Genomic DNA, 24,370 nt, shown 5'->3' on the forward strand with positions numbered 1-24,370 from the left:
CAGAGTGGGTCTGTTGGGGTCCTTTGTTTCTCTTACCCCCCCTCTGCTCCTTGGGTGGCAGACTTTCAGGGGCAAGAGATTTTGTTTCCGGTTCCTGGTTTTCCAGGGGCTGTTTACAAGTTGGGAAGGAAGCTTCCTCCAAGGCTTTACACCCGCCTTCCCCTTGTGCCTCCTCCCTTGGAACCGGTGGGTTATCGGGGTGCTGCCCCCGTCATTGTTCTGGAGCACCAGGTCCAGAGTTTGGGGCATTCTGCCGTGGCATGTTCATCTGAGGGTTCTGTTGAGCCCTCAGTATGTGACCCAGATCCCGTGCCATATTTTGGACCTGGCGCTCAAGTTGGGAAACCCGCTCATTTTGATACGGGGTTCTGTTTTCTCCCCTGGGCTGATCCCGGGAAGAGTAGCTATCCCTTCTCTGGTAGTACCCCTGGTTGGGAAGATTTGGGTACCCCACCACCCTTGGCCTCCCCTCTCCTGGATTAGGTTGTCTGGGCTCAGGGAATTGGGGAAAGAAGGATGGATGATTTTGGGGCTTGTAATTGGGTGGATACCTGGGGAAAGAGTTCTGCCCAGGATTTGGAGAATTTCTGCCCTCCTGCGGGAAGTTGGGAGGGAAGTTCCCTGGGTTAGGTGCTTGGCTGGATCCCCCCCTTGGGCTGGAGGAGTCCACACATAACCCAGGATTGGTCGGTTTCCCTTGTAGCGGGGACTTACATAATCAGGGGAGCGAGGGACCCCATTTGTGGGACTACCTCCTCGACTCCCTGTCTGTGACTGGCCCGAGGGCCTTCTGGGCTGTGAATTATTTGGCGCAGGCAGGTTTTTAGGCCCCCCCCATCTCCAAATCCAAAACGGGGGTGACCTTTACCTCTGCCACCTTGGCAGCAGCATGGGTGCTGTTGGTTTTAGGGTTTTTCTGTGCATTATTTTTATTTTCGATGGGCTTCTGCACCTCATAGATCCGGGTAGCCTGTTTAATGACCCAGTCTAAAGATCTTTTCTCATGAAAATCTCTCACGAGCTGGGTCATTATGTATTTGGGTAAAGCATGGAAAAACGTATTGATAAATTCTCTGCTATCCGTGCGCACCCTTCTGGTGGTCTGCGCAAAAGCACGCTTTAATTCTTGCACAAACTCTTGTGGGGCCTGATCCTCCCCACATTGCAAATTGTAGGCTGCCTTGCAAGCCTCTTGAGGATTTCTGTGCACAGAAAAATGTTTCAAGATGGCCGCCCTGTATGTGGACCACCTTGAATGGTTTTGATCCTCCAGCCCTGCAAAGAAACTAGAGTATTCTGGTAAGAAGGTCCATTTCACATACTGGATGCTGCTACTGCTGTCCTTCAAATGGAAAGTCTCCATCATTTGCTCATAGAGCTCCAAGTATTCCCAAACAGAATACTTGGCGTTCTTATGATAAGGCGTGATGACACTCCTTATTGCCTTTATTTGTTTCAATGGGTCCTTAAGCAAGGCCCTTTTTGCCTTATTGGCCTTTTTGGTTCGGGTCACCCTGGTCCATTCATCCTCTAACTCCGAAGCACTTCTCCCAGAGGTGCCCGTCTGATCTTCCAGGTTTTCCCTAGATTCTGCGAGCCTGGGAATAGCTGGCAGAATGTGGGGACCTGGTCTCCTGTGTCCTGTAATGCTCAGAGGAGTCTTCAGATCACTCCTTGCTGCCAGAATCTGATGGGTATCCCCCCCACTGACCTAACTAGGCAGAGGTTTTCAGGATGCCCTTAATGGGCCTACTCTCCTGGGGTTCCCCACTAAATTGCACTGTGCTTGGGTGCCCATACCCGGATGCCCGCCCATCCATTCCTGGGAGGTACTGGCCTATGAGCCCCATACTTCTAGCTGGATAGTAATCTGCCATCCCCGTGGCCCTGGGTTCATGTGCGCGAGGGGACATGGGGGTGGCAGAGTCCAGGGACTGGGAGAGATGAAGGCCTCTGGTACTAGGGCTCCTGAGGTTATGCTCAGGATATTCTCTTTCCCAGCGAACCTCATCTCTATCCGCCGCTGCTTCCTGTCGCAATGCAAGAGCTTGCACTTTCAGTTCCTCAGTTAAGGCCTACTAGACTCTATCAGTCTCTCCTGCATGGCTACCTGTTGCTGGAGCCTATCATTGTGCTGGCAGAGAGCCTCATTCTCTCTCTGTGCCTCCTGATTGGTCCTGGAGTACTGGGCCAGTCTCTGCTGCAGGAGGGTTAACTCCTGAGTCCCATCCCTACTGGCCTGCTCCTTTCTTGCCAGAGCATCCTCCACCCTCCTGGTGTGCTCTAACAAGTTCTGGTGTTCTTTTTGGAGGTCACCCAGTTCCTGGAGGGCCAGGTGATTTTCTTCCATTTTCCTTTTTAAGTGGCAGACTTCCTGGCCTAAGGTATCACTTTCCTGACTAAGAGCCTGCATCCGTGCCGCCAGGTCGTCCCTTTGCCTTTGGAAGGCACCAGCTTTCTGGCGCTCCTGGTCAAACTCTGCCTGGGTATCCAGGTCTTTCAAAATCAGTTTATTGCTCTCTGCCTTCTCCCTATCTAGGTGGCTTTGCAGGGTGACTACCTGCTCAGCACATGCCCTATTGAAGTCTAACTGTTGCTCCAGCTTTTTCTGGCTCTGCAGTAGGGAGTCCAAACCTTCTTGGTACTCCTTCTGCAAGGCCAGAAATCGGGTATCCTGGTCCGCCTTTTCCTGTTGCAGCACATCCATATCCTCCTTTATTTTAGTGATGTACTGTCTGCTGTCCTTTTCTGACTCCTGGCTCCTGAGCAGCCTCTGCTCAGAAGAGTCCAGATCAGCTTGGGCCTTCTCTAACGCCATCTGTTGCCTATTTGCCAGATCCTGGCCTTCAGCACATTTATTCTGTATGGCTCCCATATATAGGTACAAATATGCCGCTATCCTGGCAATCTTATTATGTTCATCTTTGGCTTTAGGGGCCATATATAGTTCACTCAGGGCCACATGTAGGGCACCCTGATCTCTCCATATATCTGACCCTGTTTCAGTGACCTGTTGCGCGATTGCCTGCAACCAGACCGTTTGGTCCTGATGAGTCCACGCACCTCTCAAAAATAGCTTATGTAAGAAGTGCTCTCTGGCTATTTTGATGTCTACCAGTGTCGTCATTCTGGAATTTGAGTTCCTTCCTGACTTACAGAAGTTTGTATTTTATTTTTGCAAAACAGACCGTTTCCTTAGAGCATTCCTTTGAGGAGTGCTTTACAGTGTAACACAGCGTGGTGATCCGACCGGATGTATGTCTCCTGTCAGTTAGCACACTGTATTAATCTGCACAAGTGATAGATCTAACCCAAAATCTCCAGCCCTGAGCCCCCACTTTTGTAAGCGATATTCAATTAACACTACAGCTAAGTCAATGCCTAGTCTGGGATGCTGAGGAAAACCCTTATTGATGTATTCTTATGTCCAGTTCAGTACTCTGGATGACAACCCTTGTATAACACCCCCCTCTTAGAATCCCCCTGACCCCACTGAGCCAAGAAGTAGGTTTGTTTTGCAAATTAAAAGGTTTATTTGAAAAATTAAACAATATATATGTGTCACACTTTTATAACAAATTAATATCTGATAGTACACTTAGACATATGATGTGGATCCACAATGGGTAATGTTACAGTGGTACACTTGATTACTTAGGAGTACTATAGAGTGTGGGGTAGCTGAAATGCTTTATGGTTTCAAGGAAGTGCAAGGTGGAATAAATGCAGTACAGAAAATAAACTGATATGGTTTCACAAGAGATAATATTCACTTTTCCCCTGGTGGCAATTCACCCCCCCCTATATGCATTGCAAGGAGATGGAAGTAACACACACAGTCTTCAGGAATACAATCAAATACAATACGGAACTCAGTTCCCCCCCAGCAAGCTTAGAGGAAACAGGTAGAAGTATGAAACACAGGCCCAAAATGCTTTCAAATGTGATGGCAATGGATGGGAAAATGTGCTAACTGATTTTAATTCCCTCTAGAGATTCAGGGTGAGTGAGAGATGCTTGTTGTTATTAGTTGAGGCTCACTTTAGCAATGCTCTATGAGTTATTACCAGGTTGCAAACGGATTTTAACAAAGGAAAGAATGGAGCTGCTATTTTGACAAGTGGAGAAATTGAGCCAAAATCGCAAATTGCGGTAAATTTCGCGAGTGCGTAAATCGCGATTGCGGAAAAAGTATAGGGAGTAGGAAGTCTGTTCTAGGTTTGTTGGAAAGCCTAGAATCACAGCTTTAAAATGTAAGTTAAATTTCGTTCCTAGCCCAAACGGTTCCACGATTTCTAGGAGGCAGTTCTACTTAGGTTAAAATAGCTTGAATTAGATTATTTTAACTAAGAGATTGGTTTACAGTTCTGCTAGGTACTCACAATATAAATTTGAACTAGGCCTCGTCACGGATCTGGTCAACACGTCCGGCGGCGGTTCTGTCTGTTCGGCGGGTCAATCAGGCACCGGTTCTGCTCACAGCGATCCGGATCTCTGGTTCTGCTCACAGCGGTCTGGGTCAGCTCTGCTCTGCTGGTCTATCCTCTCTGGATACAGCGGCCTCTGGTTCTGGATACTGCTCTGCTTTCCTGTCCGGATCAAGTGGATTTTGGATGTAACACTGCTTTCTGGGTAATGGCAAAAGTTCTTGGCAAAAGAATTCAGACAACTCGTCCGGCTGTGGAATAGTTTGCAAATGATTTTAAGGATGCTGAGGCCTGCTGAGAAGAGTTCTCAGTTTGTGGGTTTAGGCCCTTGCTTTAAGTTCTGAAGTAAATTTCTGGTCTCTGAAGATTGATGGATGTGAAGTCTGGAGTCTCCCGGCAGAGCGTCCCGCAGAAAATGGAATTGAATCTCTCTACCTGTCCCAGCAGTCTCTTTTTATGTGTTTTGGAAGTGGGTGTGTGTGTGGCTTAACTGAGCCTGCCCCTCTCTACTTGTCATTGGCCCAATTCTCCCCTCTCCCATGATTGGGGGAAGGAAATGGATTGTCATCATGATGAGGTCTGTTTATGGGTCAGAGGATCCTCCCCTGGTCAATTTACCCACAAATCTATATTTGATTCAAATACATATTTCCCAGATACACAATTTGTTGAAATTACATGTACACATTATATATTCCTTATGGTCCATACTTGTCCGCCTCTGATCTTCCTGGGGGCTTGCATTCAAAAATGACAACATTTTGCGCTTTTTGACTGGTTTACCAATATCGGACATTTACCAAAATGTACACACATGTGCGCAAGGAGTATGGACATTAATTGATGAAGTGTCAGATTTTTAACATGCAGACATTTGGAGTAAGACCCTATTTTCCGCTAGCAACTCCCCAGCATACACCAGAGGGTCCTAACACCTCTTAAAACATGCACAAAAAAATCACAAGAATAATGATATTACTTATATAATTCTGACAAGTCCGTACTATGAATTATCCATCTTTTTTTAAAATTATGCTCTGGCCCAGATGGGTGTGGTTTAGGTTCCAAAGCACATGGTGGAGGAACTGGTTTATCCACTTCCCCCAAGCTCAGCTGGCTCTCACAGGCACTTCTCCTCCCACTTCTCCCAAGAGGAAGCCACTTTACGGCCCCCCCCAATATAACATTTGCCTGAGTCCATTGTTCAGTTTCCTGCAGTCCCCAGGTAATTCAATCAGAGAGGTGTCACCTCCTTTTTGTGGGGGCAGCAGAATGCAGCCAGGCCTGGGAACACAGCTGTTGATCCAGTTTCAACTCCTGTCGGGGGTAGTTGTCAGGCAGAATCCAGTTTCATTAAGCCAGGTTTCAGCTAAATGTCACTTTTCGTTCCCAGTTTTCTACATTCAAATCAAACTGACAATTTTACACATGCAGCTAGAGTGCTGATTCTAAGTTCAAAACTATGACATTTCAACAGTTACAAACTATGTGACACTCAAAAGTAGGTCCCTCATTTAATTTAAACATTTCGATTTTAGTGGTTTTCAGTTCAGTTTAACTTAAGCTGCTGACCTCCACAGCTCATCCAGTTTTGTTATGAACATTGTTTTGTTCTATTTTTCTTTCCAGATTTTGTATGCACACAAAACTTCATTCTGCCAAATGTCTGCTGGTGTTCAGTGAGATTTTTGAATATCCTGCAATGTTTGACATAGGCATTTTTAGCTTGCATTCAGAGAAACCAAGGTGATTTCAAAGGGCTTTTTAAGCTAACAGGCACTGCTGTTTTTCCTTTGGCACACATTCCACTCATGGCACCCCTGGCCCATCACGCTCGCACTGGTGGGTGGAAGGTTAGGCAACCGTTTTGGTGTGCGCACAAACTGCGCGGTTCTCCTGGATTCTTGTGCACATGTGGGCTTTTTGTCCATCTTGGATTTTCTAAGCCCACAGCACCAAATGTTGCAGCTTAATGACTCAAACGTGGGTCAATACACCTGACATAACAGAGGGTACATAATTAACCTGGACACTGCAGAACACAGACATCAGTGGCTCCACTGATTGGTATAGCCCAATCAATTAAGGAGGAAAGAAAAGATCAAGATTAACGTTTGCAATGTACACATCCACTACTGTGTTTCCACCACTTTTCACCACGCCATTTCATCTGTATGCCTGTAGCTGGCTTGCCCACACCTCTTTTGGAATATGTTGTGTGGTCTTTCAAGAGATGGGTTTGCGCTTTCCTCCTGCCTGATATTGTGTTCTGACATGCCTTATGAAAATATGTGAATCAGGGTGATTGCCTGATGAAGTGTTACAGGATAGTCATGCATATATGCCTATTGCCTGCAGTTAAGCCAGGCATCTGAATGATGTAAATTCATGATGAACCAGACAGACGTGTGTTCTTAGTCAGAGTGAAAAAGAGCGTCCCCCAAAAAGGCATTTAAAACTCCCCAGTGAGAGTCAATAATGGACAAACCCCAGATGGGAATGAGACCAATACAAAGTGCGGGTGAAGGTAAAAAGTAAAATTGTATCTAAATCAATATAGGGCAAGCAGAGAACTCTGCAAACTCTGAGAGCGCTCTGCCAAACATCAGCAAACATTCACATTTATTACAAAGTTGCATCATAGATGACGTAAGCTATAGGGGGCACATACGTTGTGGGGATTGGTGGGCGAAGACTAGACACTATGTAATCCTTAGGCCCGACCCTCCAGGATTGGCGGATGTGCACGTGGTGCCAGCATGATGCTTGCAGGTCAGATGAACTCATCAGGGTGGCACTTTGGTCAGATGATGGTTGATTGATGCATCTAAGACTATGTTAACATTTGCTCGTGTGGCCTCACACACTTATTCTTTGTTAATTGTAATTCATGATGCCATGTAAATCCTACAAACTGTTATTCTAACATCACAGGAGACATAACACATAACTCTGGGTGTGAGTCGTTCATTATTCTAAAGAATATTATACAAGGGGTGAGCAATAGGTGAGCAGCATTCATGGGTTTAGGAGGCTTATCAGGGGGCATGGGCAGGGATACATCTATCATTCCTCCTTGTTAGATCTATTGAGGGACATCTTTGTAGTATGTTAGTACAAGAGAAACTATATGGCCTTTATGGTTTGTCGGGGTTAGGGTGAGCTGGCATACTACTGGGTCAGAGGGCATTCAGCCGGTACCTCAGGAGGAGATGGGATAGGAGGTTTGTTAACCATATGTCTTTCAATCCGAGTCTGGGGGCTTTGGAGGGTGCTCGCTGGGTGAGGGCACAAGGGAAGGGCGAGGGGTTACAATTGTAGTATCACATCATTTACAGGGCCAGGGCTTCACATCTCAGGCCGGCGAGAGGGGGAGGGAAGATGGGGGCCGTGCACGCGGTGGTACATGAGAGGGAAAAAAGGCCCCGTAGCGTGTTGAGCCATACATTATTTATGTTGTGGGGGAACACATAGAGCATGCATTCAAACGAGATAGAAATAGGTTAGTGTGTGCATTGGTACATTAAAAGGTGTGCAACGTTCTGCCTACAATATGAAGTGCATGATTCAATGCTCAGTGGTTACTCGTATGCTACAAAGGGAAACTCTATTATACAGTCGGCACACATCATATGGAACCATACACATTGCAATACTTAATTGAATACATTTGAAATCGTACATCTTTAGAAAATCATTGAGCATATATTGATATCATACATTGCATTGTGTATTCAGTGACAACCAATAAACCTTGCTTAGTGATGAAAGGCTTAAACATACACTCAATGGTTCTGCGTGCAATCTGGGATGGGTGAGGGTCATCTTATTTCAATATATATATATATATATATATATATATATACAATTGATCTCGTGGCATACACTGACAGGCGTGAATTTTATAGTCCCTTCAGAGGGATTAGCTGTACGGGTGAAATAGGGTGGCACCCGGGCTATGTATGTGTATCTGGCACTTCAAACGGGGAACAGGGTTGGGCGGTTATCCTCAGCATATATCATAAATGTGGGGTCTGTGAGGGGACAGGACAAGTTTTATGGAGATAGCTTGTTTTTCGCAAACCCCAGCTTCAGCCCAGCCATCTGCAGGTCAATGATGGGCTGCGGAAGGTGAAGGATACATTGTTTGTATGTCACTTGTTCGCGCCTAGTCTCCCGTGAGAACAGGCCTACCGCAGGGACTCTGGGGGAAGGAGGGCGAGTGAAGCGCCAGGCTCGCAGTGGGTAGTCAGGAGGGGAGAGCTGCAGCCCTGCAGACTGCTTATGTCAGTGTGGACTAAGTTGTTATGTTCAAAATGAAGTCTGAGTGTGTCACAGAAAATGGAATCTGGTACCATACTACTGGTTGAACATTGCAGCCACATGTGTCAACCCACAGCCATCCCGCATCCCTGGCCACAGACGCATGGATGGCTGCTGGATGAGTCATTGGCTGCATGTAGGTGAGAATAGAGGGGGGGGGGCTTTTGACGACCTTCCCTTCCATACAAGTGCAAGATGTGCTTCTTTCTTTTTCTGCTGTAAAACATATTCACACTCTGCTAAGTGTAGTTTACAGTGGTGTAGTTTACAGTGGATGGTGTGTGGGTTTTCTAACTTAAGAGCCGGTATATATAATGAGATTGACTTAAAAAGTGTGCTAACTCTAATATGTGTGTTTTCAGACCATGTTCAGTGTTTTGAAAATACTTTACACTGGTGACAGGGAGTGTCTAAAGCATGCCTCCTGCTTCCTGTGCACATTGCAGGTATTTATGAACGGCATTGGTTCTTAAATGCCTCTACTTCTGTCTCTTGTTATCCCTCGCTATCTGTAATGGTGTCAAAGTAGAGGTAATCGAGTCTCGATCTGGAGTGCGGGAAAGGAATGGAATCATTACCATTCATCTGTTTCCAAGGACATCATTTGTGGGGAATTTCCATGAACCACCTTGTCTTTCTCTCATCCTTGAATTGTTCACTTTTTGCTGAGCTGATGTCATATCTTCTCCCTCTTGTGTTTCATCTGGTTTTAGATCAACTTTCTCTGCCTTCACCTGAACGGCATGCTGTGGCACTTTGTTCATATGGAAAAGCGACCATTATATTTCTTCCTGATGCACCAGATTAGTTGCGACGGATGCCACTGTTCTTTTTAGATTAAGATATCTGCCCCTTTCAATTGATTGGCATGGCAGGCATAGAGCCCTAAATACTATCCAAGCTTCCCCAATGTAAAAAGCTTCTTATGTAGATGGTGGAAATTACCAACAAGTACACTACAACTTTCGACACACCCCTTAGCACATTTGGATCCTGCAGTGGAGTCAGACATGTATCACACACTTCCCTTCACACTGTTACACAATGTATATGAGTTTCTTTTTTATCGTTCTATTCCACCTAACAATCTATGTGGGGTTCTCAGTGTTTGACAATTTTCCTGCACCTGACATGCTATGTCTATGAAATACATATGGAGTGTACTGTCCCTTCATCCATAATTCACATCTGTCATCTTCCCACCAAACTTCCAACTTATTTCCCAGACTCTACATAGGGTCTGTTATAGCTTTAATTCTACTGTAACCTATATTACAAATCCAATACCTAACAACCCTGAAACACTCATGCCTCTTCTAATAGAAACCATTGAATATTCCGAGTTTCAACACACCTGTGTTTATATAGGTGCCAGGTCAAATCCAGTAGACCCTTGCACCTTGAACCTCGGGGAAAAACCTTAAAGTTTGACCTGGGCAAGCCATTGGATGTTTTAAAGGTGTGCATTTCGCCCAAATTGCCCTACTCATGCTTAAACATGAGAACAGCGGTACACATTTGCTGTGAATGCTTAGATATAAATCAGTTTGTGGTGCGTACTACGTAAATCGTAATTTGTACAATATATTGTCAGAAAATCTTGCTCTAAACCATGCACTAGCATATATTTTAAATTTGAAATTTAATTGGCTTACATCTTTGTACCACAAGTGCATTTCTATCGGGCTATCATCATCCTGAGTCCTATCCAATGTCAGACAACTGCACATAAATGCAATGCAATTAATGTAACAGGCAGCAAGCCATTGCAACATGTGGGCTAGTAGTTTATAGAAATGTACTACTACGTCTGTGGATTATGATTATATATAAATTCAATGTATGTTACGAACATATGTATTACAATAATGTAGCACACGACACTAAAACAATGAGATACACTTGTTCTGGGAGAAAACACATATAGATAATTAAAGCCAAAGAAATGGAGCTACTGAATGGGATCTACATTTTGATAATTATCTTTACAACTGAACATTTTAAAAAAGTATTCCCAGCGTGCCTTCTTCTAACTGCACCTGTTTAATTACAGAGAACCTCCATGCTGTTATATAAGTAATAACTACAGCTAATAGCTAAAGAAAATATCTAATAGTCCATCAAAGGAAATACCACCTGATGGGGCAAACTGAAATACAAGCTGGGCTGTCATTGTCTTATATTTGTGCATATTCTCTCCATCTGCCCGTTTCTTGCTATGCTCAAAGTGGTTATTCATATTTTGCAGATGTGATGCTTACTGGTATTTCTTTCAATGAGTATCTCTTTTATATTCAAGCCTATTTGGTTACTGCTGAGTGCTTGCATGTGTGTGTATGTGGGTGATACACTTTATGTGTGTTGATAGTGTGTGTGTTTATGTCTGTGAGTGTGTGTGTACTTTGAGAAACCAGAAAGTTCTTCACCCACTAGTCCCGAGAGATTTGTCATCCAGGTAGCCCGGACAAGGCCATCGCTTTTGGATCCAGTTCATTGTAGTGGACCAGTGGGGGAGGATCACCTGGGTGAGGGGTCTTCAGGGGGTGGGACACTGGATGGTGAGACACGGTATCCCCTTCCCGGTAACACTTTTCCCAATCCTGTCCAGTAGGATATTTAGGAACTCCACCCCCTCCCCTTTTACAACACAAACACGTTGTTACTGACAGCCAACTCTAAGGGAAAACAGACAAACACCTGAGCTGTGTACTTAGCATTTCCCAATACTATGGTCAGACGAGGTCAGGCAATTATCAACAATCACTCAAGCTTGACTCCCATTACACTTCCCCACATGGAGAAAAGGCTGAGTGCGAGCGCACGCTCTGAGCAAGGGAAAACGTATGAGGAAACATCAGTTTTGAGATGGCAGCTGAGCAAGAGAGGGAAGGCAGTAAATCGAAAGGGGATCACAAGGAGGGAAATTCCCTTGACCTTTTCAACAAGGAACCGTCACTTTCCTGAAACCGCAAGAAAAAGCATAAGACCAGGAATCCAGGTTGAAGAATCCAGCATTGTGTGTCAGAGATACCCAGGGCCCTCCCACGTCAATAATCAAGCTGGGAAGAATCACCAGCCACTGTGGTACCTGTCCTTGGATTCAAGAACAAAGCTGCTTCAGTGAAAGCAAAACTGCTGGTGAATTGGGTAGACCGATACAAGACCTGTCTGTGTTGAAGCCAAGTTTGCAAGCAGCAACATTGTATGACAAGCGATGGAATGAGCATTGCTGAAACACATATGATAAGAGACGTGAGTGAGTTAAACTGATGAGTGATTGAACTTTAAAGCAAGCTACAATACCTCTGACAGAGTGGTCTGGCACCATGTGGGTCCTCAATCAAAGCTCTCTGTAAGGTATCCAGCTGAAAAGTAATACAAGTAGATACATTTGGTCTGAGCCCAGCAGAGGGAGACCAATTGAAAGAGAGCAAATAAATGTGAATCAAAGTGGTCCTGTGACGGGTCAAGCAAAATCCTGCGCACAGTTGAAAAGTATGTGAATTTGGCCGAGGCCAGCAAAGGGAGACCGATTGAAGGTTTTGTGCTAAAGTGGGTCTGATCCCAGCAGAGGGGGTCCCGGGCTGAATAGTAAATCACCCAAGAAGTTGTGTAAGTGAAAATCCTAAGAAGAAAAGAACTGTACTGTTTTCTCGTGTTAAATCAGGCCCTCTGAAATAAGAGACTTTGAATGACAAAGAGGTTTTGGCACAGAAGGTCCTGATGTTGAAGTCTTGAACTGCATCCTCATGCTGGAGAAGCCAGAGACTGTGCTAAGCTCGAGTGTGTCGCCTTGTCCTGTGCTAAAAACATGAGGAAGGGAAGTCAATGGCTTTAATATCCTGACTATATTTGATGGTCGTAGCTTGCTTCCATCTTTAGTTGTAGGATTAGATAGGTGTTTTTCAAACCCATTGAGAATGAACTGTGATCAATTGTGTCTGTCTTACTGTTTGATACCATGCCTTCCTTAAAGTACACACATGTGTACATTTGTGCAGAATGCAATATTTAAAGTGTGTTTCACCAGTGCTATTAGAATGTATTTGCAGTGAGTGGTGACATACTTGAATATCTACATATTTTGCTATACAGTAGTTTAGGAAATAAACCTATTGAGTTACATACATACTGTTGTGGTAATTAATGTCCCAATTATAACTGGAAATGTCAGTCTCAGTCTCTCCTGGACCCTTGAATGAAGTGAAACGTCATTGTAACAGATATGGAAAGAGCTCATCTGCACAACCATTGATATGATATGATAGTTTATTTATATAGCGCCTATACACAATGTGTTTCAAAGCACTTCAAGGCAAGGAAGGGAACAAGGGGAAATACAACAACATTCTTACAGGCCATGAAGAGTAAGGATGTGAAATTAACTATCGTACTTGGCCTGAGGACATTTCAGATAGTGCATGTGCTAAGACATAGATAAGGAAGGGAGGGGGAGAGTGGGAAGGAAATGGAAACAGACAGGCGACTACCGTACTAGGCCTGTCGACATTTGTGGTAGAGCCGGAGGAAAACAAAAGGTGAGGGAGAGGGGTGCAGAAAGGGAGGGGAGGAACAAAACAAGTGACTATCGTACTAGGCCTGACAACGTTTCAGATAGTGCTGGAGGGAGGGGGGCTACAGTAAGGGGATAGGGGAGCGACAGACGAGGTTGCTATCATAGTAGGTCCAGGGACAATTCTGATAGAGTAAGTGCATAGAAGAAAGTAAGGGGAGGAGGGGAGGAGATGGGAAAAGGGAGAGGGGAGGGGAGGAGAGAACAGAGAGTAAGCAGTCAAAAAGAGTGGAGCAGCAAGAGAGGAGAGCGAATACAATTGCAGAAGTCAGTAGTAACACATAATGTTGCAAGCCAGGATACAAGATGAAGATGGAACAGCATGATTCAGGGCCACCATGAGTACAAGATGCAAAGGAAGTCCAGCATGAGAGTTGAGAAAGGGTGACGCACCGTGAATCTATGAAGTCCATAAAAGTAAAATCCAGCATTGTCCACATGATGGTGATGGTGAAACCAGTATGTATCATGACAGACTCCTTTGTGCAGGAAGGGGGGTGCACAAGGGAACAACACGGGTGGACCAAAGAGGGTGGGGATGGCCTGTTGTGACAGAGGGTGTGAACACATGTTGGTGCATGCTTATCTACTGTCTTGGCAGAGGGTCAGACCCTGGATCCTCCTGGTCCGAACAGGTGCAAACAGCAATAGCCCTTTTCTTTGACTGCCCTTCACTTTGGACGGCCGGGCGAGAGACGTCCTTCATCTAAGAGTTAGGAGCAGGAAGGAAGAGGCAGGGCTAAGAAGGTGGACGGGATTAGGCCAGGTGACCTAGATCCACTTACAGCTGCTCCCCAGCTGCAAAGGAAAAGAGGCTGGAGGGCTCCTTAAGTAGGGAAAGGAGCGGCAAGCAGGAAGGCACCAGGTGGGCGGGGCTTACTAAGTGGTTAAAAGGAGTGGCAAGCAAGAAGGCACCAGGTGGGCGGGGCTTTCTAAGTGGTGAAAAGGAGCGGCAACCAGGAAGGCACCAGGTGGGCAGGGCTTAGGCCAGGTGACCTAGATCCACTTACACCTGCTCCCCAGCTGCAAAGAAAAAGAGGCTGGAGGGCTCCTTCAGTAGGGAAAAAAGCGGCAAGCAGGAAGGCACGAGGTGGGCAGGCCTTAAGCCAGGTGACCAAGATCCACTTACACCTGCTCCCCAGCTGCAAAGGAAAAGAGGCTGGAGAGCTCCTTAAGTAGGGAAAAGAGTGGCAAGCAGGAAGGCACCAGGTGGGCGGGGCTTCCTAAGTGGTGAAAAGGAGTGGCAAGCAGGAAGGCACCAGGTGGGCGGGGCTTGCTAGATTGTGAAAAGGAGTGGCAAGCATGAAGGCAGCAGGTGGGCGGGGCTTGCTAAGTGGTGAAAAGGAGCAGCAAGCAGGAAGGCACCCAGTGGGCGGAGCTTAGGCCAGGTGACCTAGATTCACTTACACCTGGTCCACAGCTGCAAAGGAAAAGAGGCCGGAGGGCTCCTTAAGTAGGGAAAAGAGCGGCAAGCAGGAAGGCACCAGGTGAGCGGGGCTTGCTAAGTGGTGAAAAGGAGCGGCAACCAGGAAGGCACCAGGTGGGCGGGGCTTAAGCCAGGTGACCAAGATCCACTTACACCTGCTCCCCAGCTGCAAAAGAAAAGAGTCTGGAGAGCTCCTTAAGTAGGGAAAAGAGCGGCAAGCAGGAAGGCACCAGGTGGGCGGGGCTTGCTAAGTGGTGAAAAGGAGTGGCAAGCAGGAAGGCACCAGGTGGGCGGGGCTTGCTAGATTGTGAAAAGGAGTGGCAAGCATGAAGGCAGCAGGTGGGCGGGGCTTGCTAAGTGGTGAAAAGGAGCGGCAAGCAGGAAGGCACCCAGTGGGTGGAGCTTAGGCCAGGTGACCTAGATTCACTTACACCTGGTCCACAGCTGCAAAGGAAAAGAGGCCGGAGGGCTCCTTAAGTAGGGAAAAGAGCGGCAAGCAGGAAGGCACCAGGTGGGCGGGGCTTGCTAAGTGGTGAAAAGGAGCGGCACCAGGAAGGCACCAGGGAGTTAGTGGCCCTTAAGGGGAGCTCTGGGGCGTACTTTCATATAGTGTTACGTAGCAAGTGACGCAGACCATTACGGCTCTGTGATGAGGATCCAGGGCAGTGAATGGTACATTTGATGACCCTCGGAGATTGAACTATGATCACAATGCTGGGCCCTGGTGGGTGAAACAGAAGCCCAGGCTGGAGGTGGCGGTGAAGTGGGACTTCACCCATAGCTATTGGCGTGTCCAGCGTCTTGGCACCCATGTCTACTAAGACACATATGTGTGTGGTGTGTTAGCTAAGAGCAAACTGTGGATGGACCTCGCCTCAGGAGGCAGCTGTATTACCATTAATCCATGGTAATACATCCCTATAACTGAAAAAGGAATTAATTGCAGTCACTTCTTGTTTCACACTGAATCGGTCATGAGTGATGAACACCACATACTAAAATCCCTATACGCCCAAGTTAGGCCATGGTTCAAGGGTGTCTCCATTGATAGAAGGTGAGGTTCAGAGGAGTGGAAGTAAGTTCCATTTTCAGAGATTGTGTGGCGCTGAGTGGCACCTACCATACAACACTTCATGTATGAGTGCTAGTGTTTCAAAGTGCACTTTGTGTCTAATGGGCAGACAGCAAAGGTGCACTCCCTTTGGAAGATAGCTATGCGGTTTCACCAAATCAAAATCTGACCACACACACCTTTTTTTTTGTAAAACAGAGTAAGATTTATTAGGAAAAGGATACATAATGTTTCTTTTGTTCAATTTGACAGAATCTTTGTAGGCAATATGGCAGCGTTGTCTTTGGATGCAATGCAATGGTAGTTTAGCAGAGCAGTATCAAATAGTATTGCACATTAATTTAAAAAAGCAGGAATTGCTTCTGCACCCACCATGTCCTTGTATTTATCCATTAAGGTGTCTGCCCTTGGAAGTCTTGAACACAGACTAGAACCCCTGAACAGCCCAATCACCACCCACCTCCGCACTGTGTTATAAATCTGAAGCATTAACAGAACTGGTAATGCACCTGCCCCGTTGAAATTATCTGATATTATGACTCACGCCTTAAAGCTTCTAACATTATATGTGGGTTTCTCATGATCAAATCAAAAACTGTGTATTAATAATTAACACTGGAGTGGCTACCAACAAGAGTGCAACTCTATTCACCACAGTCAAACATTGCTAAACCCTACTTGTCCATCCAGTTATCCTCAAGTCTACAGAGAAAAAGCAATATTCATAACTTTTTCATCAAAAGATACATCACATACAGCAAAATAAGTACTCCATAAAATCATAATCTCCCTCACTCTCAACCACACACTGCACAACACAAACATGTATTCCCCTCAATTACCTCACCTCCATGGATCTTGCTGGCACCATCATATCACATTAACTAATTTCATACACATATAGTGCTCTACTTGATGGCCTTACATGGTTCTTTGCTGCTTTTGGTCCCACATGAAAGCAGGTGTGTTTTGTTTACTTCGCAAATAGAGTTGTGCAAGATTGCTTTGGTGTTGTGTTTTTCATGCAGACTGGAAGGTGTGTGTGTGTGTGTGTGTGTGTTTGTGTGTGTGTGTGAGAGAGAGAGAGAGAGAGAGAGATTGGTACATTTCTAGGGGTTTTTGACCCCTAGTTCATTGGAACATGGACTGGGTCTACAAGAAGTAGGATAGGCACTTTGGGCCTCATTACAGGTTAGGCGGTGCAGGAAAAAAGTGGTGGTAATTTTATCACCACCACTTCTTTCACACCGCCAAACAACAAATTGGTGGTGGGATAGTTGGAGGTACCAGCAGCTCTGAGCTGCCGGTCATTCTGGCACCCAACCACCAGAAAATGCTGGTCTTAATGACCGGTACTACCTGGTATTCCCCCCCATGGAGTTCTACGGAACTCCATGGAATGGGGAATTCCCACCATTGCTGGCACTTGAAATATGCCAGTACTTCTGGCATTGCAAGTGCCAGTAACGGTATTCCCGTCTGCCAGTATCTTGCCGGATCTATAGGCAGGATACAGTCAAACCCATAATGAGGTCCATTGTGGATCCCATTGGTTTTTGGTACACTATGGTTGAGCATTATGGTGGTGTGTGCTGTTTTGTGGATTAGTGTTATTTCTTCAAGCATGTGTTTGTGTAGAAAGAAACAATAGTGGTGGATGCAAGATCTGTGCATTGTGGTGGCTCTTGCCACTAAACCTGGACTAGGGTGTTTCGAGGTGTCGTGAGGTGTGATGGAAGATTCTGTCCATTAAAAAAACAGAAATAAATAAGAAAGGATGGCACTTCATTGAGAATGATTACATCCACTCAACATCTTAATCTGTCTGATTTTGCAAGTTGTGTGTGTGCAATTCTGGCAAAATTGAAACTACATTCCTGCTCCTTACTAGCAGTTCCCATTTTTTTTAAATGAATTAGAATTATGGAAACATGTAATTAGGCCAACAGAATTGTGTGATGTTCCGACTTCATAACTTTTTTGAAGTCGCAAAGTTCATTTATACTTTGTACAGCATGCAACGATGTGAATGTGAGCTAAAGGTTTCAATATCTTAGAAAATATAGATCTGTTGGCATCTGTGATCACAGCTATGCTAAAAAGCCTTCTTCAAACACGTTATACTCCTAGACCTTTTCAAACAATATTGGTTGTTAGAATTGCTATGGACCTTTCACGGATCGAACAAGCCAGTCAGAAGCTCTGACATTTGTGAAAAAGAAGTGCAGGAAAAGATTTTAGGAAAGATCATTACTACACAATTGATCATTTTATATAGAAAAATGTGACATATTGTCTCATTGATGTTCAGTCTTTCATCCAAGCAGAGATAAAGAGCGAATATCATCTCACTTTAGTACCCGGCACTGCGTTCCACGGGTTTACACTGAAAGGTGATTGGCTCATTTCCGAGCCGTACCTCAGTGTAATCCCGTGAACACACATCCGTGCCTACGTTTGTTTCCGGCGGTGGACGGGTGACGTGGCAGCCCCTTAGCCAATTAGGAGGCTCAAAACAGGGCAATCCCTGCTCCGAGCCTCCCCAAGGCTGGAGGCTGCCTTCGTCCCCCACCGGGGACTCAGGTACGTTTTTATTTTCTACACCCCCTTCCCTACAAACTATCCCCACCCCACCCTCCCAACCCCACTTACCTTCTTTTTTCTTCTTTTCTCAGGAGCGAACGCGCTGGGAACAGTTTGATTTCCCCTTGCCAAGCAGCCATTTTATTTGGACTTTTTATTTATTTGTTTGTGTCTCGAAACACGGCAGGGTTTCGGAGCAGAAAAAAAAGCTATCAGTACCCCGGTGTCAGATGGTTCTGCCCTTTTATACAAAAGCTTCGCTGTTCCAAACATCGCTGATATGGGCCAGCTCCTACATGTTTATCACCTCCAACCACCAATCGCTTGCCTCTCACTCCTCATTACATTATATGTGGTTGCTGGGAAATAGCCAGTAGTTATGGTCCCTGAACGCCTTGTTTAACATCCTTGTGCTGAGGTCTTTTACTTGGTCTTCAGGGCCCATAACTCCAGGTTCGGTCCTTGGGCTAGGTCTACAAATCCTAATTAAATTACTCTCTTATTTACATATTTATTTATTGCATTTGTTAGCAGTGCCCATACCCATAAGTATCACAGCGCTGGTAAACTTCGGAAGGAAAGACAGAGGATGCAATAAGGTACATAAGCATGATAGTAATAGGTAGGGGGAGATCCAGATTCCAGGTTAGTCATATTTGTCGAACAGCCAGGTTTTTAACAGTTTTCTGAAGATGAGGTAGGATGCAAGGGAGACTTCTAATTTTTGGACCTCCAAGGCAGGGACAGCAGGTTGTAAGCGCGAAGGCACATGCTTTGTGAATTGGGAACATGTGCTAAACGCCATAATTTGAATGCATACATATGTATGCATCACAATCCAGGTTGTTAATATTGCATATGGGACAATAACAAAACAGGAACATTAACCCAAAAAATGAATTTAAATGCCATTTATTATTTTTTCTATAATATAATAGGAAGGTAATCGCACCAGTTAGGTTCAAATCAACTGAACTGTTCAAGAGTCCCTCTTGGCAGCCTGGTGCTTAGAAAAGGGCATGTAAATTAGCAAGAAATACAAGATAGGTCAGTGCATGCAGGAATCTTGTACAATGTTGTTGTGCTCTCCAAAAGACAAATAGCACTTTTGTGTGAGAAACTGCTGGTCAATTAGAGATAGCAGTCCCCTCCTGCCTGCTTTTGTTTGTTTGTGCTTCCTGTCATGGCTTATCATATCTTGGACCAAAAACATTGCTTCTCCTTCAGGACCAAGCATTACTCCTGCCAATGTTTTCCTCATTCCCGGTTTTTGCATTGGCTCATTGCCTCAGTTCAGAACCTTGACTCTTGTTCACTATTCATCGCAGCCCCATACTTATAGCTGTGGAAACCGTTAAACCATCTCTTATAGGAAATGTATCATGTTTTATCTAGCATAAGCCACACATTCAGAGGGGAAATGTTGTAAAGATTGTTTTCTCAGGTGAAACCTGTGATCATTAAAGTGCACAGGGAATGAGAAAATGCAAATTCGTTTTACAGCAACAACATGTATAAATTATAGATTTCTCAGTTGTGGTTGGAATAATAAGTGATCCTTCAAAGCAGAAGGGGACATATGAAAACAGCTACCTTCAATGTTTTATCCACACTTATATGTCTTTAAAAACGTATGCAGCTCCTGCCTTAGCTGATCCTCCTGTGGCCTACTTAAAGGATGCTTCAATGATAACATCACATGTCCTGTAAAAAAAGTTGCTTTTGTTGAGTGACATTACTTGTTAGCAGAGGACTTGATCCGTCATACTGCATATGAAACATGATACAAATACTGTAAAGCTGCAGTCTATGTAGACCTTAAACTTGTGTTTTTTTTCTTATGGTACTTTCCTTAGGATTTGGCGTGAGCTCATGGTGCACATACATGGGAACAATAACCAGGCCCCAGACAGACAATTACATTTGTATACTTGACAATGAACTCTACTCTTAGTGTCATTTTCTGGTCATAATATGTGTTTCCTCCTTATTAGAAGTTCCCATCTACGTGCCTCAGATTTGCATGCCTTGAGGCTCCACATACACATGTTATACTAACACATGAGGGAAGATATTCATGTATTGTTATCTGCTGATTCCAAGTTAAACATTCGTCAAGATTCTGATAGGCTTGGAGTTATGATTCTACTGACCAAGCATATCAGATTAAGAATAATCTTGTATGGTCCATGCTGCAGCTATGTCCCATGTGTATGTATTATTAGATTGCTGTATTACCAACAAACCCTCAGTAGAATATTTCTGTTTCAATAAGTACATTTCGTGATACATGGAGTAGTTCATGAGAGGCCTCTCAATCACCCTTCATATGTTGCTAGCAACAGGATTGTTACGGAGGAGGGGTGTCATATGTGATGTATCAGTGATTTCATTGATGATGCCATTTTTGATGTCATCTTTGTTGTCCTGGGTGTTAGTTTTAGCAATGCAGTGTGGTGGCGTGAGGAAGGGTTGCATATTTTATCATGACTGGAGAATTATTTTGTATTGTTTTATTTTACCCTGCAACCATAAGTCCCTTTTGCAAAGTTTCTTTCAATGAAATTCATTTGTTTTTATTAGTGCAACTTAACCGTAATGTTCCTTTAACAAAGTGTTTCCAGTGAATTTCATTTTTTTAATAAGTGAAAATGTTTCATAATGTTACAGCACTGTATATAAGTTATTAATAATGCCTCTTTTAACATATATGAAAGGACTATAAAACTACTTTAACAAACATATTTTTTGCAGAGCTTGCTGATGTGTTCAATTTCAGTAGTACATACTGCGGCCGCAAGTCATGATTGAATTGCCTAGGGCTTGAGGCTCGACCATGACCCCAGCCCCACCAAACCACCCTTGTTATCCACTGCACAAAGCCTGTATTCTAGTCCACTGTCCTCTATACCCCCATAATGTGACCAATGGCCAGTGTTCATGGCTTGCACTCATGGCCAGTGCTTCAATCCATGGGGCATGGGCTTCACCCATTTTGCAGGTCCCAATATGCCAATAAAAGTAGAGATTTGTCCTTTCCAGGTGCCAGGGCCACTGCCCAGGTACCAAAGCTATATCACTAATATTTGTACTTTCATTTTAACACTTTGGAAAAAATAAAACACAGGACCGTTTTGAAAAGGCAAGCTTTCAGGTCTTTGCTGAAGCTCCTCACGCAAGTTTGCTGCAAACACGTCCAGCACTTCGGACAGTAGCAGCAAGCAGAACTTTTCTTCTCATTCAAGCCTATCCCAATTTCGAAAATGTTGTCACATAGCTGGTCTGTGGTACTCATGCCCACCTTAACCGCATTGGTGGTATCTCGTGGCCATGGCTAGTGGCTAGATTGTCCGGACATGGCCGGCGTGGCTCAGACAGAAAACCTATATCCCTATTTATTTGCAACTCTACTTGCTGGTCGGCCACACCCACTGCCCACTTTATCAACATAGCTGTGTCCTGATGGCCATGGGCAGTGGCAATATTGTCTGAGGCATGACCTTTGGCCACAGCCACAGTTTATGCATCATGCACCATAGTTATGTCACTATTTGCTGTACCTACCTTGTGATACTTTTCAAAAATAAAACACAGGACAGATTTGTAAAAGCATGCTTTTGGGTCTTTGACAATGCATCTCGCACAAGTTTCCTGCAAATCCATCCTGCACTCCGGTAGCCATTCAAGCATATCTTGATTTTGAAAATGTTAGCACCCCCCAACATTTTTTCCCTCTTTTGAAAAAATCCCTTCAATCTTTGCACAAACATTCAAACTAACATCTATAATCTGTTTGCAAATGTTTGTGTATATTCATATTACAGAGCCAAAGTTATAAGTTTTGCAAGAATTGTGGGAACCCCCTCTAGTTGTGCCCCGTCTCAACGAAACAGCACCAAACTTACCATCAAGATTGAACGCCTAAATTTGTATTGCAAAATTGAGCTTAGTTTCATTGAACGGTGCCAAACTTATAGGTGTTTAATAACTGCTATTCACTGACCCTGTAATTCACATATATGCATGGATGCCCTCAAACATTTATCAAGTTCACAAACATCACAGCAATATCTCCGAACATCTGAGAGGATCGCGCAGATCAGAGAAGAAAAATACAAGATTTCTGGCTTTTTATGGATTTATTCCAACCTATCCTCATCACCCCTGACCTCCCCAGATATAGTTTCATAAGTTTGACAAATGTAATATTGTGTTTTTTTTAATATATTTTTACCTCAACGTCTGTGGACGATGTGTGCAGTTTGCGAATCCAACATGGCACCCATTTTGAATATTTTGACGCACTTCATGTTTTAATTGAACATGTTACCACATAGCCGGTCACTGGTGGTCATGCCCTCTTTAACCCCATTGGTGGTCTCTGGTGGTCATGGACAGTGGCTAGAATGTCAGGGGCATGCCGGAGTGATTCAGGCAACAAAGTCATATCCCTATTTATTTGCACCTGTCCTTGCTGTTCGGCCAGGTCCACTGTTCACGTTATCACCAGATTGTCTGAGGCATGACCTCTGGCCACGGGCACGGTTTATGCCTTGGCACCACAGTTATGTCACTATTTTCTGTACCTAGATTGTAATACTTCTACAAAATAAAACGCAGGACAGATTTGCAAAAGCATGCTTTTGGGTCAGTGCCAATGCTCCTCGCACTTGTTTGCTGGAACTCCGTCTAGCACTTCGGTAGCCTTTCAAGCCTATCATGATTTTGAACATTTTAGGACCCGTCTACAAACATTCAAACTAGTGTCTATAAACTGTTTGCAAATGTGTGTGTGAATTCGTCTAACAGAGCGAAGGTTATAAGCCGTACAAGAATTGTGGGAACCCCCTCTAATTTTGCCCCCTCGGCACCAAACATAATAACAACATTGAATGTCTAAATTTGTATTGCAAAGTTGTGCCTAGTTTCATTGAACTGTGCCAAACTTATAAGCATCTGATAACTGCTATTCACTGACCCTGTAATTCACACATATTAATGGATGTCCTCAAACATTTGTCAAATTCACGAACATCATAGCAATGTCCCCGAACCTCTGAGATGTTCGCAGACATCGGAGAAGAAAAACACCTGATTGTATGGCTTTTTATGGACACATTCCAGCTCATCCTTATCACCATTCATCTTCCCAAAGATAGTTTCATTAGTTTGGCAGGTGTAATGTTGTGTTTTTTAATATGTTTTTGATGCGACTTCCGAACACTATGGCTGCAGTTCATGAATCCAATATGGTGGGCGTTTCATATGATTGGATGCACCTCATGTTTTTAATTGATCAAACAGTCGGAGTATACGATGTCCGTAAATGTCATGTGGCTCGCTCATTGGCTCAGAGGCATCTGTGGACACCGAACCAGAAAGTGAGTCCCCGGATCCAGATATCACTATTTCCTTTTACTTACTGTTTGGCCATTTAAAAAAAAATTACTGGACGGAGTTACATCAAATTTGCAAAAGCACACTTTTGGGATGAAACTGCTGCTCCTCGCACCCTCCCCCCTCCCGCCCTGACAAAACCACACCAAACTTTGGAAAATCATTCAGAGGTGGCCATATCCTTTTTTTTGCAAAGTTTGGTGAGGATTCGTCAAACAGTGCCAAAGTTATAAACCAGCCAAAAACTGCTCTTCCTATGAGTTGAGCAATTTAACCATAACTATAGGGCTGCTACCACAGGACCTGTAAAATATACATATTAGGTTTTGAGAAATGGAGACATGACTGCATAAGTATTCTATGTGCAATTGAGCTACTTCAATGTTTCAATGCAGAATGTCATCCACATGTGTTGCTCTGCGCTACATCAGTGACCTTATTTAAGGAATCATATATTGAAAAGTGTGTGGGGTTGCTGGAGGGTTCTATCTTGGTAAATATGTCTAGCCTTCTCATTTGGGGTGGTAACAACTCATATTTGCATTTGTTTGTTTCCCATTCTCTAATGG

Source organism: Ambystoma mexicanum, chromosome 7q (genome assembly GCF_040938575.1).
Source record: "Ambystoma mexicanum isolate Mex_15411 chromosome 7q, UKY_AmexF1_1, whole genome shotgun sequence".
Lineage (NCBI taxonomy): Eukaryota > Metazoa > Chordata > Amphibia > Caudata > Ambystomatidae > Ambystoma > Ambystoma mexicanum.